The sequence below is a fragment of the Myotis yumanensis genome, unplaced genomic scaffold (assembly GCF_028538775.1).
Source record: "Myotis yumanensis isolate MYYU_CA2020_CCGP unplaced genomic scaffold, mMyoYum1.0.hap1 SCAF_8, whole genome shotgun sequence".
NCBI lineage: Eukaryota > Metazoa > Chordata > Mammalia > Chiroptera > Vespertilionidae > Myotis > Myotis yumanensis.
Window position 1 is genome coordinate 82,540,770 of NW_027223759.1, and position 13,587 is coordinate 82,554,356.

Here is a 13,587-nt window from a genome sequence, read left to right on the forward strand (position 1 = left end):
TTACAGTCTAACTAAAGTTTATAATACTAATGTGAAATAATAGTTGAGAAATAAAACTATGTTGTGGAGGGTTATAAATAGATCAAAAGCTGGTATACAGAAGAGTTAAGTGTTAGAAAGTTAGAATTATAAAAGTTATATTAGAGAAAGTTTGGGCAAAAATATCAGGGTTTTTTTATTGGATCTTGGAATATGTTGACTGTCCATTGAACTCAAAATCTTTAGGAAGAGATGAGCACTCGGTGAGTTCACAACTGAAGTTTCTTATTTGTTCTAAGAGCAGCCTTTTTACCTGTTTTCCTCTTGACTGATAGAAAGATGAAAATAATAGAAATAGAATGAATCCCAATAATACCTTGGAAGAGGATGCAGCTCCATAATAATCAAGTCTAATGTAGGAGTGAGAGCAAGAGGAAGGGAGAAACCCTTTAGGATGGTAGCTTCCTGTGTGACTAGATGAGGAGAGAGGAGGGAGCCTACATAATGTGTTCTGCATGGTCTCTCAGCAGGCAGCTGAGCTGTGCTATTGGTCTTATGGAAGGAAAGAGCTGATTCTGACTCAGCTGAGTGGATATGGAGGGGCAGAGAGAGACCAGAGCACCCTCTTATAGTGCTCACTTTTGTGAAAACACCCAGAGAGAAGGCAGGCTTGAAGAGAACAATCTATTTGAATGCATTCTTAGGAAGTAAGCAGGATACCAGCCTCTGGGGGAGAAATCAAAGGCTCTTCATCAGCAGCTGCTGCTTACAGGCATTTATTTATTTTGCATTTTGAAAACCTTGAGTGAGGGAGGCAGTAAGACCTGGGGGACTAAGCTCTCAGTTGAGAATCCTGTGTCTCTGACGTCACCTACGGTGTGTGTAGCACTGTGTAATCTTGGGCCGCTCACTTCTGCCCCAGCCTGTTTCCCCATTTACACAATAAAAGGGTTGAGGGTTGGTCTGTGTAATGTGATCTCTAAGTCCTTTTCAGATAAAAAATTCTGTGTTGTATGTGATGTCAAGAGAATTGACCTGCGTTCCCACCGTTGTTCATTCTCTTTTCCATGTCGTCATTTCAGCTGCCATCTCATCTCTCACTGCTCTTCCTCAGAGCCTCTGTGTTACTGGCAAACACAATGCACTTTTACCTCTCGGCCTTTGCTTACTGTGTGCCCTTCCCTTTCACTGCTTCCCTTTAACGCTTAAATACGTGTTGTCTTTGGGACTCAACTCAAATGCCTGTTGAACTAAATTTCTAGGCCCAAGATGGAGCTGCTTCCACCTGGGGTGCACGTCAGCAAAGGAAACTTGGGTGTTCGGATAAATGTCCCTCTGGACTAGAAACACGGTCAGCCACATGCCCAGCCAACTCTGTTCCTTGATCTTCCTAAGAAGTGGTGGTAGTTACATGACTACACATCTGTGGAAATTTGTGGTGGTAAATTAAATACATTTTTAATGGAAATTATCCATTCAAACAAGGACTTACCCCAGAAAAGTCCTTCCCTGTCTCCATTGCTGCTAAGGCTATGAAGCTCGCTCTTGCCCCAAATCCTTCAGAAGCGCTGCACTGCTGGTGAGGCTCTGCACTCCCCAACCCTGGGTTGTTTTCCTTGAATAACAGACATGGAGCTCACTACTCACTTGTTCTCATTTTGTCATTGGGCATTTTTTCATTCTCCTTCCCAAAAGATCTCCACCTCCCAAAATTTCCATAAAATGCCTTTTGAGGAACTTACTATATATATTCCGCATGATATTGTAATCATTAGTTTGTATATTGTCTTCCTGATTAACAAGTGCAATAAACGCTCCAGTTCTTAGGACCATTGAAAACAGAGCTAAGTTAACACAATGTTGAAATAATAGGCCCATAACGTTTGGTAAATAGTCACTGCCCCATGCCCTCCTTGGAGAACTCTTCTGCCCCAGCTCTCTCATTACTTGCCCCAGGATAACTCCTATCCCTTCATTCAATAACAGAAAAGAAAACAGCTGGCACTGCAGGGTCTCAGGGGCACCAGTTCAGGTGATAGCTTTGTTCTTTCAAATGGGTCAGATACTGTGCAGGTTGTTAAATATTTTGAATGTCACACTCGCTCTGTATCTTCTCTGCCCACAGTCTCCTGTATAATGGGTTACATATAATAAATGATGAATAAGTGTTTGTTATATATGGGAATCCAGGCTTGTTCTAATACCACAAAAGTTATTTTAAAAATATTAAGGGCAATAGAGGGTGAGATAATGCAATGTGATTGTCCCATGAGTCAGTGGTTAAGGTTTGTCCCTGGCTTCAAAAGACACCTAAAATTTTTGAAGGGAGAACAGTGAGTAGAGGAGGTAAAAGTTGAAGATATTAAGCATACTGAAGGGAAATAAATATATAATTGAATAAGGCAATAGGTAGCAGATTCTGAGAATTTGGAGACTTTGGCGACATGTTGCTTGAGTTAGAGGATTATTAAATATACTGCCTTCTCATCTCCATTCCTTTCTTGTTTTCTCAGAAGTGCTATTTTTCTCCTGATTCCAAGTGAGACCCCCTTCCCAAACTCTGGTCCCTTTACCTTCTCCTTTCTCTATTCTCTTTCTAAAATTTAAAAATTTAGCAAGGCTGCAGAGTACACAGAGAATATACAAAACACAGTTAAAATTTTATATACTAACAATAAAAAATTGGACATAAAGAGTAAAAAATAGTATAATTTAAGATACCATCAAATAAAATAAAATACTTAAGTATATATCTACTAAAATCTGTGTAGGATTGCCATGCTGAAAACTACAAAAGACTGATGAAAGTCACCAATTAAGACATAAGTAAATAGAAAGAGTTAGTGTGTTTATGAATTAAAGGATACAAGTATTCAAGATGTCAATTTTCACAAATTGATCTACAGATTCAACATAATAAAAATCTTGTCATAATTTTTTGTAGATATCAATAAGCTGGTTTTAAAATTTATTTGAAAAGGAAAGAAGCTTAGTACAGCCAAAATGATTTTGAAAGAAAAGAATAAAGTTGGAAGACTTATGTTACTTCATTTTAATACTATAAAGCTATAATGACCAAGATTATAATATTAGAGAAAGAATATATAAATAGATGAAGCAGAATAGAGTCAAGATATAGACATGCAAAAATATGACCAATTTATTTTTGATAATATTACAAAGAACATTCAATGGAGAAAAAATAGTTTGCTTCAGCAAACTGTTAAGATAGTTGGACATTCATCCTATATAATAAAAGCCCAGCAATCGAACAGCAGAATGACCAGAACAACCGGTCAACCAGTCGTGATGACATGCACTGACCACCAGAGGGCAGATGCTCAATGCAGGAGCTGCCCCCTGGTGGTCAGTGTGCTCTCATGGTGGGAGCGCTGCTCGGCTGACCACACCCCCACCAGTGCACGAGTCCTGTGCACTGGGCCTTTAGTATACATACTAGTATAAGAATGTCAACATATAATTTATACTTGGGTAAAAAATAATTCAAAGTGGATTACGGATTTAAATTTAAAATATAAAACTATACCTTTTTTGAATAAAACAAAAGAAAAGTCTTTGTGACCTTAAGTTAGATAGAGTTCTTAAATAAAAAAACCAAAATTATAACCCATAAAAGGGAAAACTGATAAAATTTGACTTTATCAATATAAATGCTTTTGCTTTGCAAAAGACATTTGTTAAAAGAATGGAAAGTCAGGTCCCAGACTGGATGAAAATACCTGCAAATCATATATTTGATTTAAAAAAAAAACCTCTCAAAACAACAATAAGACAACAAATAACCTAATAAAAATGGGCAAAATATTGAGAAAAGGAACTTCATCAAAGAAAGTATATTGACAAAAAAATAAACACATGCCCTAACTGGTTTGGATCAGTGGATAGAGCGTCGGCCTCCAGACTGAAGGGTCCCAGGTTCGATTCTGGTCAAGGGCATGTACCTAGGTTGCAAGCACATCCCCAGAAGGGGGTGTGCAGGAGGCAGCTGTTTGATGTTTCTCTCTGATCGATGTTTCTAACTCTCCATCCTTCTCCCTTCCTCTCTGTAAAAAAATCAATTAAATATATATTTAAAAAAATAAATAAATAACAAACACATAAAATGATCCAACATCATTAGTCAGTAGGGAAATGCAAATTAAAATCACACTGTGGTACCACTACATGCTACCTTTTAGCGTGGCTAAAACAAACAAAACAAAACCTGATTCCAAGAGGTGGTAAGCAAGCAGAGTAACTGGAACTCTCCAACATTGCTGAAGAGAATGCAAAATGGAAAGGTCACTGTGGAAAATAACTTGTCAGCTACTTATAAAGTGTAACATACATGTTCTATATGACCCAGACATCCCACTTCTCAGCATTTACCTTAGAGAAATAAAATGAATGTTTATAGCAGCATAAAACTAATATCATGATTGCCCAAAACTGAAAATAACTAAATGTCCTTCAACTAGGAAATAATCTGTCATACATAAAATAAAATTCACACTTTTTGTTGTACATTTCTACAAATTTCCACAGATGTGTAGTCATGGGACTACCACCACAATCAAGATGCAGAATAGTTCCATAATCATCCAGAAAAAAAACAAAAAAAAAACACTTGGTTTTGTATCTGATTTTAAAAATAAAAAGTTAAAATAAATCAATTTTTCTAGAAAAATATTGGCATTTTGAAAACAACTGCGTGCATGTCTGATTTGTGTACTTGGGGGTGGGAGTCCCTCAGCCCAACCTGCGCCCTCTCGCAGTTTGGGAGCCCTTGGGGGATGTCTGACTGATGGCTTAGGCCTGCTTCCCACCTAAGCCGTCAGTCAGACATCCTTAGTGCTGCCGTGGGGGAAGGAGAGGCTCCTGCCACTGCAGCTGTGCTTGCCAACCTGTGAGCCCAACTTCTGGCTGAGCGGCACTCCCCCTGTAGGAGTGCACTGACCACCAGGAGGCATCTCCTGCATTGAACATCTGCCCCCTGGTGGTCAGTGCACATCATAGCAACTGCTCGTTCCACTGTCCGGTCAATTTGCATATTAGCCTTTTATTATATAGGATAATACATATGCATTTATGTGTCTATATTGACTATATATTCCAGAAATTTTATTCCTAGGTAAGTACTCAAGAAAAATTCACCGTTTGGCCTGCAAAAAGATTTGTACAAGTATATTCATTGCAACGTCATTCTTAATGGTCTCCAGCTGCAAACTACTGAAAATTGCCATCAGCAGTAGGAGGGATATCACGGGCCAGTGGATAGATATTAGCAGAGTGAGATCATGATGTCTTCATGTAGTGGAACACTATACCATGAAGAGAACGAACAATTCACAGCATCACACAGTGCGGATGATTTTCACATTATGTTGAGTGACTGAACCAGACAACAAGGAGTATATGTTGTGTTCCCATTTCCCTAGGTTCAGAACAGGAACACTGGTCTCTGGTCACACCCCAACATAGTGTGAGCTTCCTTTGGGGCAGGTGAGTAGTGACTAGAGGAGGCATGAGGGTGGCTTTTCAAGAGCTGGCCGTGATGTGGGTTCCAAGTTACAAGAGCATGCTTAGTTTGAGATATTCGTCAAGCTGGAAACTAGTCATTTGTATATATTTCTGAGCATATGTACTTCAATAAAAAACATTTAAAAAAAACAGCAAAAACGTATCCTTTAAAAATGTATTTAATTTACATTTAACTTTACGGGAATACAGCAATTGCATTAAAATGAAACATGTCTTCCTTTGATGTTACCCTTTTCCTTTTTATTAAAGGGAATTTTCCTGAAATTCAAGTCTTTCATCAGTTGCAGAGTTTAATGCATGAGTTTAACACAATTCAAGGGTTGGTTGCTACCCTCCATCAGTGTGGTTGCACTTTTCCAAGACCTGTGCCCACCTGTCAGTTTCACAAACCAGGCCAGATGCAAACTGGAAATGACGGGCCTTTTGAAACACCCCTGCTGTGCAAGGATATTGTTTCACCTCATTACCTGCAGGCTGTGCCTCCTATCACACAAAGAGAAGTTTGTGCATTCAGCTGCTAGCTCTCCCGTTGCCTCTGCAGACATTTCAAGATATCGAAGTATTCCACTGAAACCCCAGCTAGGCAGGAAGTTCATCCCCAGAAGGACCTTGTCATTAGGAGCCATGCACCAAATTCTGGGGATGGTGGAAACAGGTCTTTGTTTGCCCTCCTTCTAGCTCCCATCAATCCACACTGAGCCCACCTCGGAGAGGCATAGGGAGCCCACATCTATGGTTTCTCTCCCTTCCCTCATGGTCTCTTGGGCTCGTAACCCCTGCACACCTCACAGTGTCCCATTTCTCTTTCCACTCAGCCTCTAACCTGATGAAAGTCATGATTATAAGCAGCCTTTCCCTCAGTAAAGGTAGAATATTCTTGAAAGGGATGGTGGGCAGATAGAATCATGTCTTACCCCTGGTCTGAGGGGTTGAAGAAAAGTTTCCTTTCAGGCCCAGCCTAATGGTAAAATGGTAAAAAGTCCAAGTGAGATTGACCAGTATTTTATGTAACCACAGAACATCATGATGCTCACAAAGTCTAAGTCACTCTCCTCACTTTTCTTTGCTTTGATACCTTGCCAATTTCTCAGTATCCAGAAAAGAAGAGGTGGTATTCCCCACACCCCAGAAGGGTAAGGTGGATACAACTTTGAGGTCACTCAGGAACAGTTAGACCTCATTCACTTAACTTCATAGAGGTGAAGAGTTTTTTAAATAGTCCATTTTTAAAATAACAAAAGCACCAGCATTTCTTGCAGCCACTTTTAACGTAAATATAATTCAAGGGAGTTCCATACTCAAACACTCAGACTGTAAGTCAGGACTTATTGCCAAATCCAATGATTGAACTGTACCGCAGTGGTTCAGGAGTTAGGACTAAACTTGGCTCCACACTGAATGTCCCCTATTGCTATGATCTTTCAATGATGGCATCTTCATTTTACATCTTCTGTCTTTGCCATGAAATGTCAGGTAATCAGCTGTCAGTGAAATTTACTTCATATATATATATATGAAAATCCTGGTGCCTGTTGATGATTCATCAATGTTAGTTCACTTTATTCATGATATTAGGGTTTTCTTTTATTTTTTTTCTATCATGTTATTTCTACTTCATATATTCTCTGGACTAGTTCCAATCAATTAACAATTTGTTAATAATCTGCTTTCTTTCAAACAGGACCCCAAAAAGCAAAACTCAAAGTTAAAAGATCAATAAATGTGATTGAAATTTAAAATCTCTGTATTCTAATAATCACCATACACAAAGTAAAAAGTCAGTGTCAGGCTGAGTGAAATATTTGTAACATATGTAATAAGGGTTATAAGCAAAATAGTTGAAGAGCTATTATGTATCTATAAGAAAAAGATAAATTAAAAAAAAAAGGAAATGGACACCCAGCTGGCCAGCATGACTCAGTGATTGTGTATTGACTTATGAACTAGGAGGTCATAGTTCGATTCCTGGTCAGGGCACATGCCCAGGTTGTGAGCTTGATCCCCAGTGTAGGGCGTGCAAGAGGCAGCCGAACAATGATTATTTCTCATCATTGGTGTTTCTATCTCTCTCTCCCTCTCCTTTCCTCTCTAAAATCAATAAAAATATATTTTAAAAAATAGAAAATGTTAAAAGATATGAACAAAAAATTCACTAAAAAAGAAAACAAATTACCAATAAATATATAAAAACTTGGTCAAACTCACCAGTAATTAGGGATATGCAAATTAAAATTAAAATGAAACACTATTTATCCTCCATCAGGTTAAAAATTATTTGCATATGATATAAAATGTTGGTGAGTGCATGAGGAACTAACGATATAATATATATTGATGACAGCATAAATTAGTATACTTCTCTAGGAGGATATTTTGCAACATATCTTCAAATTAAAAGAATGCATCTCTTGTACAACTAGCTATGTAATGGCTCAGTCTCTACCTTTGAGAAACATCTGCATACATGCGTATGGAGGCATGTACTAATAGGTATCATTTATCAATAAATTGCTTCCACTGTTCTAAGTCCTTTGCATGCTTAAATGCCTTTAATCCTCATTACTTTCTATTAGTATCCCCATTTTACAAATTTAGGATCTAGGATTTGAACCAAGGTAATCTGGCTCCAGAAATGGTGTTCTTCCCCATTAGACCATATAATCTCTCAAGAGAATTGTCCTCTTATGAAAAAACAAACAAACAAACAAACAAAAACGTATTGCAACATTATAACAGAAAAAAAGTGTTAAATGATTTGGAATGTAATGCTTTACAAAAATGGAATTAAGTGCATTTATATCATTGGTTCTTGACTAGGAGCAATTTTGCTCCCCAGGAGCCATTTGGCAGTATATATGGCAAGTATTGATTTTAACAATTGTGAGATGGAGTAGGGGAGGGGGTGCTAATATTTGGTGGTGGATAGAAGCCAGGAATGTTGCTAAACATCATACAATGCACAAGACGGTCCTCGGACAACAAAGAATTATCTAGCCCAAGTGTCAATAGTGATAAATTTAAGAAGCCCTGATGTATATTTATATTGATTCTTCTCTAAGAAATATTGTTTATTTCAAAAGCCAATTTTTAGATTATGTCAATTATTTTAAAAAGACACGCACATGCGGAGTACACAGTCTGGGTGTGTGTACACTTATCTGTATACAGGAAAAGTTCTAAATTAATGCATACAAGCTAATAAATGTGGTTACCCCTGAAGGGTGATGGAAGGGGCAAGGATTATAGGGAAGGGTAGACAAAGAGGACTTTAAAAATAGTAGCAACGTTCCAAAAGTGTTAAGAAAAATGTCCTTGTGTGTATTTGTAGATTTACAATAAGTTTTAATCTACCACTAGGTGCTATTTACTACTTATCACCCTGACAAAGATGAACAACAGAAAAGGAACAGGGAAGGCAGGGTAGGATGACAAGGCTGCTCTAACATCCTGAGCCAGCACTGTCTCTTTTAGGAAATACTTCCTATGAGACATGATTTTAAAAGGCATATGGTATGCTCTCATTCATATAAAAAGTCCTAGAGCCGTTCACTGTGGACATCTGTGTATCACAGTGAAAAGGCCTTGAGGGAAAACCACCAGATGGAGAGGACCCTAGGGACAAACATTGGCTCCAGCTAGGAACCAAAGGGGTTTCCTTTACCTACCTCAGTTAAAGATTTTACAAGAATAGTTTTAACATCTTACTTCAGTGATTAAAAATAAAAATAAATCAGTTAAAAGTATGCACAGGCACAAACGTAAAAGAGTGGCTTTGATGTTATTTAAATTTAAAATAACAAACAAACAAAAACAATAAGGCAATGTAAAGACCCAGGAATAAGAGATAAGTCAAATAAATTAGTCTACTCATTTAAACAAGTACTCCTTATTCATTAAGAACAACATTCTGGAAATTACATTATATGGCTAAATGAAAAAAAAAGGAAATTACAAAACATATACATGGAATTATATTCCACTATTTCAAGAAAAAAGCTAAGCATAGACATAGGAGGGAAAGATTTGGAAGGATAGTTAAGTAAAACTTTAAGAATAATTATCTCTATGGGCTGGAAATAGACATACTTTTGTGCTTTCTTAATTATAATTTGCCCTGTGTTCAATTTTTTTGTCATTAAATTGTTTCTATAATAAAGAAGTTGAAAGAATGGGGAGAACAACATGTTTTAGATCAGTGATGGCAAACCTATGACATGTGTGTCAGAGGTGACATGCGAACTCATTTTTTTTGGTTGATTTTTCTTTTTTAAATGGCATTTAAATACATAAAATAAATATCAAAAATAAAAATCTTTGTTTTTCTATGGTTACAAATATCAAAAAATTTCTATATGTGACACGGCACCAGAGTTAAGTTAGGGTTTTCCAAAATGCTGACACGCCGAGCTCAAAAGGTTCGCCATCACTGTTTTAGATAGTATAGAGTCCATGCAATGTAGTAATACAAATATGTTTAAACTAAGGAAAGTAAGGAAAAAGAGTATAAGTAAAAAAATAAATGATATAAGAAATAATAGGCAGAACCAGTTACAGCAACTTTGGGTCCAAGTTTGGTCATGTCCTTTAAGTGCTAAGTGACTGTGGGCAAGTTACTTAAACCACTTGAACCTCAGTTTCTCATTTGTAAAATATAGTAACTACAGATATTTTTAGGGCCACTGTGAAGGTTAAGTGAGAAATTATATTAATATACACTGAAGTATTGTTTAGTGGTTTATAAAACCCCTCCAAAGCTCAGCGGAGATACACAATATTTACTGAAGATTAAGGATACATAATTCATTCATTTCTCTAGATCCTCAAACGAGGTTCAGTAGCCATGTGTTAGAGATCTCTCTCTGATAAGTAGCCTGAGCACAGTTAGCCTTTAGCCTTTGCTGTTCGCTGGGCCAGAGTGTCAGCAGTGTTTCTGGGAGCTTAATAGAAATGCCAGCTCTTGACCCACCTTCGACCTACGGAATCAGAACCTGCATGGAAATTTCCCCAGGAGATTCATAGGGACACTGAACTCTTTCATACAGTTAGGAATAAAATCCAGTGCCTCGGGAGTCAGCTGGGTTAGCGTTGGGCTGCCAAACACGTGTGAAAATTGAGGCATCTAATAAGGGCATGTGACTAGTGGACAGCCATCCGGACTCCAGTCAACGACCATTATTATCCATTTTGGTCTCAAGGTTAACTGCAAGGTAATTGATGAGACAATGTGTGTTTTGAAGGAGTAGAAGAAAGAAATGGAATTAGTGAGCCATAATCAAGGCAGAGAAAAATGCCAGGATACTGAGTATGGCCTGAAGAAAAGAGATAAAGAAACAGATGGGAAAACTTGGTGGCAGTAACTCCACCTCCCCGCCTGGGTACACATCTCTGTCACTTTCCTTTGTTCTGAAGCAGTGTAGCCTTGAGCATGGAGCATGGGTTTTAAATTAGAAAAATTACATTTATGTCTGTGCTCTGACCCTTTATGGCTATATGTGCTTTAACTCAGAACCTCCCTCAGTTCGTTACCTTATCTGTATATTGAGACATAATATCTAATGCAGGGTGGTGTCCTGTTAACTTAGTTGAATTAATAAATTGTCTGGTGTAATCCCTGGTACATTTCGGGTGCTCCATGAATAATATCTATTTGTTGATGTCCTTTCTCCTAAAGACCAGTCAGTGACACCCCCAGGACCTCCTGTGCAGAGCTCACCAAAAATCTGAGTCACTGTGTCCTCAGAACCCTCCTGGTGACCACACGACTTGCCCTCCTTCCTGCACATCTATAATAATAAAAGCATAACATGCTAATTAGACTGGACAGCCTAATGACCTTTCAGACGTCATTCTGACGTCCTTCCGGACAAAGCCTCGGCAGCGGAGGCTGAGGCAGAAGTGGTTAGGGGCAATCAGGCAGGCAAGCGAGCAGTTAAGGGCAATCAGGCAGGCAGGCAGAGTGGTTAGGGGAGATTAGGTAGGCAGGCAAGCAGTTAGGGGCAATCAGGCAGGCAGGTGAGTAGTTAGGGGTAATGAGGCAGGCATACAGAGTGGTTAGGGGCAATGAGGGAGGCAGGCAGAGTGGTTAGGGGTGATCAGGCAAGCAGGCAGAGTGGTTAGGGGTGATCAGGAAGGCAGGCAGGGAAGCAGTTAGGAGCCAGTGGTCCTGAATTAGGAGAGGGTGCAGGTGGGGCTGAGGGACACCCCCCCCATGCACGAATTTCCTGCACCAGGCCTCTAGTTCTTTTATTATAATGTATTTATAGTCTATTTCCTGCACCTCTTATGAACTCCTTCATTTTAGTGACACTTATTTATCTTTGCAACCTTAGTGATTCCCACAGACCTTAGTAAGAATATTCACCAATAAATCCTGGTGTCAATAGGTTCTGAAGATTGTGCCAGTGCTACAGGGTGAGTCCACAGGACCACTGGGGGACATGGGGAGGGAGCCAATTCCAAACCATTGATGCACCCAGTACGGTACACTTGTATCTCGCCAAGCATGCGTGAAGGCGTGGGTTCTGCGGATAGATCCGACCCGTTTCTGGGAGATGAGAGTTAGAAAGGCACAGACGGTGGAGGATCCCAGACACCAGATTTAGCATTCTCCCCGGATGGTGCTGGAACCAATTCAAATCAGGGAGCGAACAAAAGGTGCTTTTCTTTCCACAAAGTATTTCTTAGGTCTTTCAACTTGATACATGACTGCATCCCCATTGGAACGAAATTCACAAATTTAAGGTAAAGGTTGTTTTTCTTTTCGGAGCCTTCTGAGGCCTCATCCACCAGGATGTCATCTGAGTGCCTTTATTTGACAAAGCCTAAAAATTATTTAGCTGAGAGCAGTCCCACAGCCCCAGCATGCCTGGTTCTTAGATAACAAAAGCAGCTGCTGCTCGCCCACCAGCCCAACGCAGATCAGAAACCTGGCAGGTTTCCCTCGTGCCCCATCTAAGCTCCGTAAAGCCCTGCGCTCCCTCAGACTGTCGGCCCTCCCTCGCCGTGTGGCGTTGGACACCGGCCACTGCTCTGTCTCTTCCAGTCACCTCAGCGGCGACGTGGCCGCGTGCTGCCGGGTCAGGTGACTCTCATCACCGGTGTGATTACCTGACTCGCTTTCACATTCTGAGCACTTTCCCTTCTCCCATCAGACCTGGGCTTTTGTGTACTTTTCTTTTATTGGAACTGGCAACACGAAGCTATTTAAACACAGCTCCATCTGTCAGCGTTGGGTCCTGCAGGTAGAGTGTCGTGTTTGATTTCAGTTCATCATTTGTTTTCTTGTCAAGAAAGGCTTGGGGGCGGAAGAAAAAAAAACAACACACCTCCAGCATTCAAACTGTTCTTTGGTTAAAATGCACGAAGACCTATTTGCAGCTTGGACCGTGATCTGATCCATGCTCCTCACGTGTCTCTGCAATCACAGCAGCCGCCTCTGTGACATTCATAAGGTGGCCCTCAAAGAACTGCCCGCGGTGTAAAGCAGACCTATCCCTGAGCCCTGGAGCTCACTTCCAGTTGGTCCTCGTCCATAAAGTGCCCAAAGAGTAAGGCTTGTCCTTAGTGGCAAAGCATGAATGGAAACAGACCCAAGGGCCCCTGGCTCACCCCTCCCCACAGGAGGAGTACATAGAGATGGGATGGGCTACTCTCGGGTATTTGCTTCCAGGTATTTGTGCCAAAGAGAAGAGATCTAAATAGATAATATACTTTGAGCATCGCTCTTCACAACGTATTCATAGCTTTTAAGACATAAAAACAACATATATCTTCAACAATTAAGAACAGAGCAGCAGAATGTTGATACTTGTGGAAGCCGGTGGGTGGACACCTTGTGGTATGTGCACTGTTTTTTATCTGCTAACAATAATAACTGCGAAGACTAAATTCAGAAAAAAATATGTAAAAATTATAGATATGGTGTGATTCATGTGCCTTAAAATACACGGAGAAATGATGGAAGAATAACATACCGAAAGCTGTTGGTCACCGACAGCACATATGACACAAGTAGCACATGGCCTAATTCTTAGTGCCGCAGGACTGCCAAACTGCTGAGCATGTAAG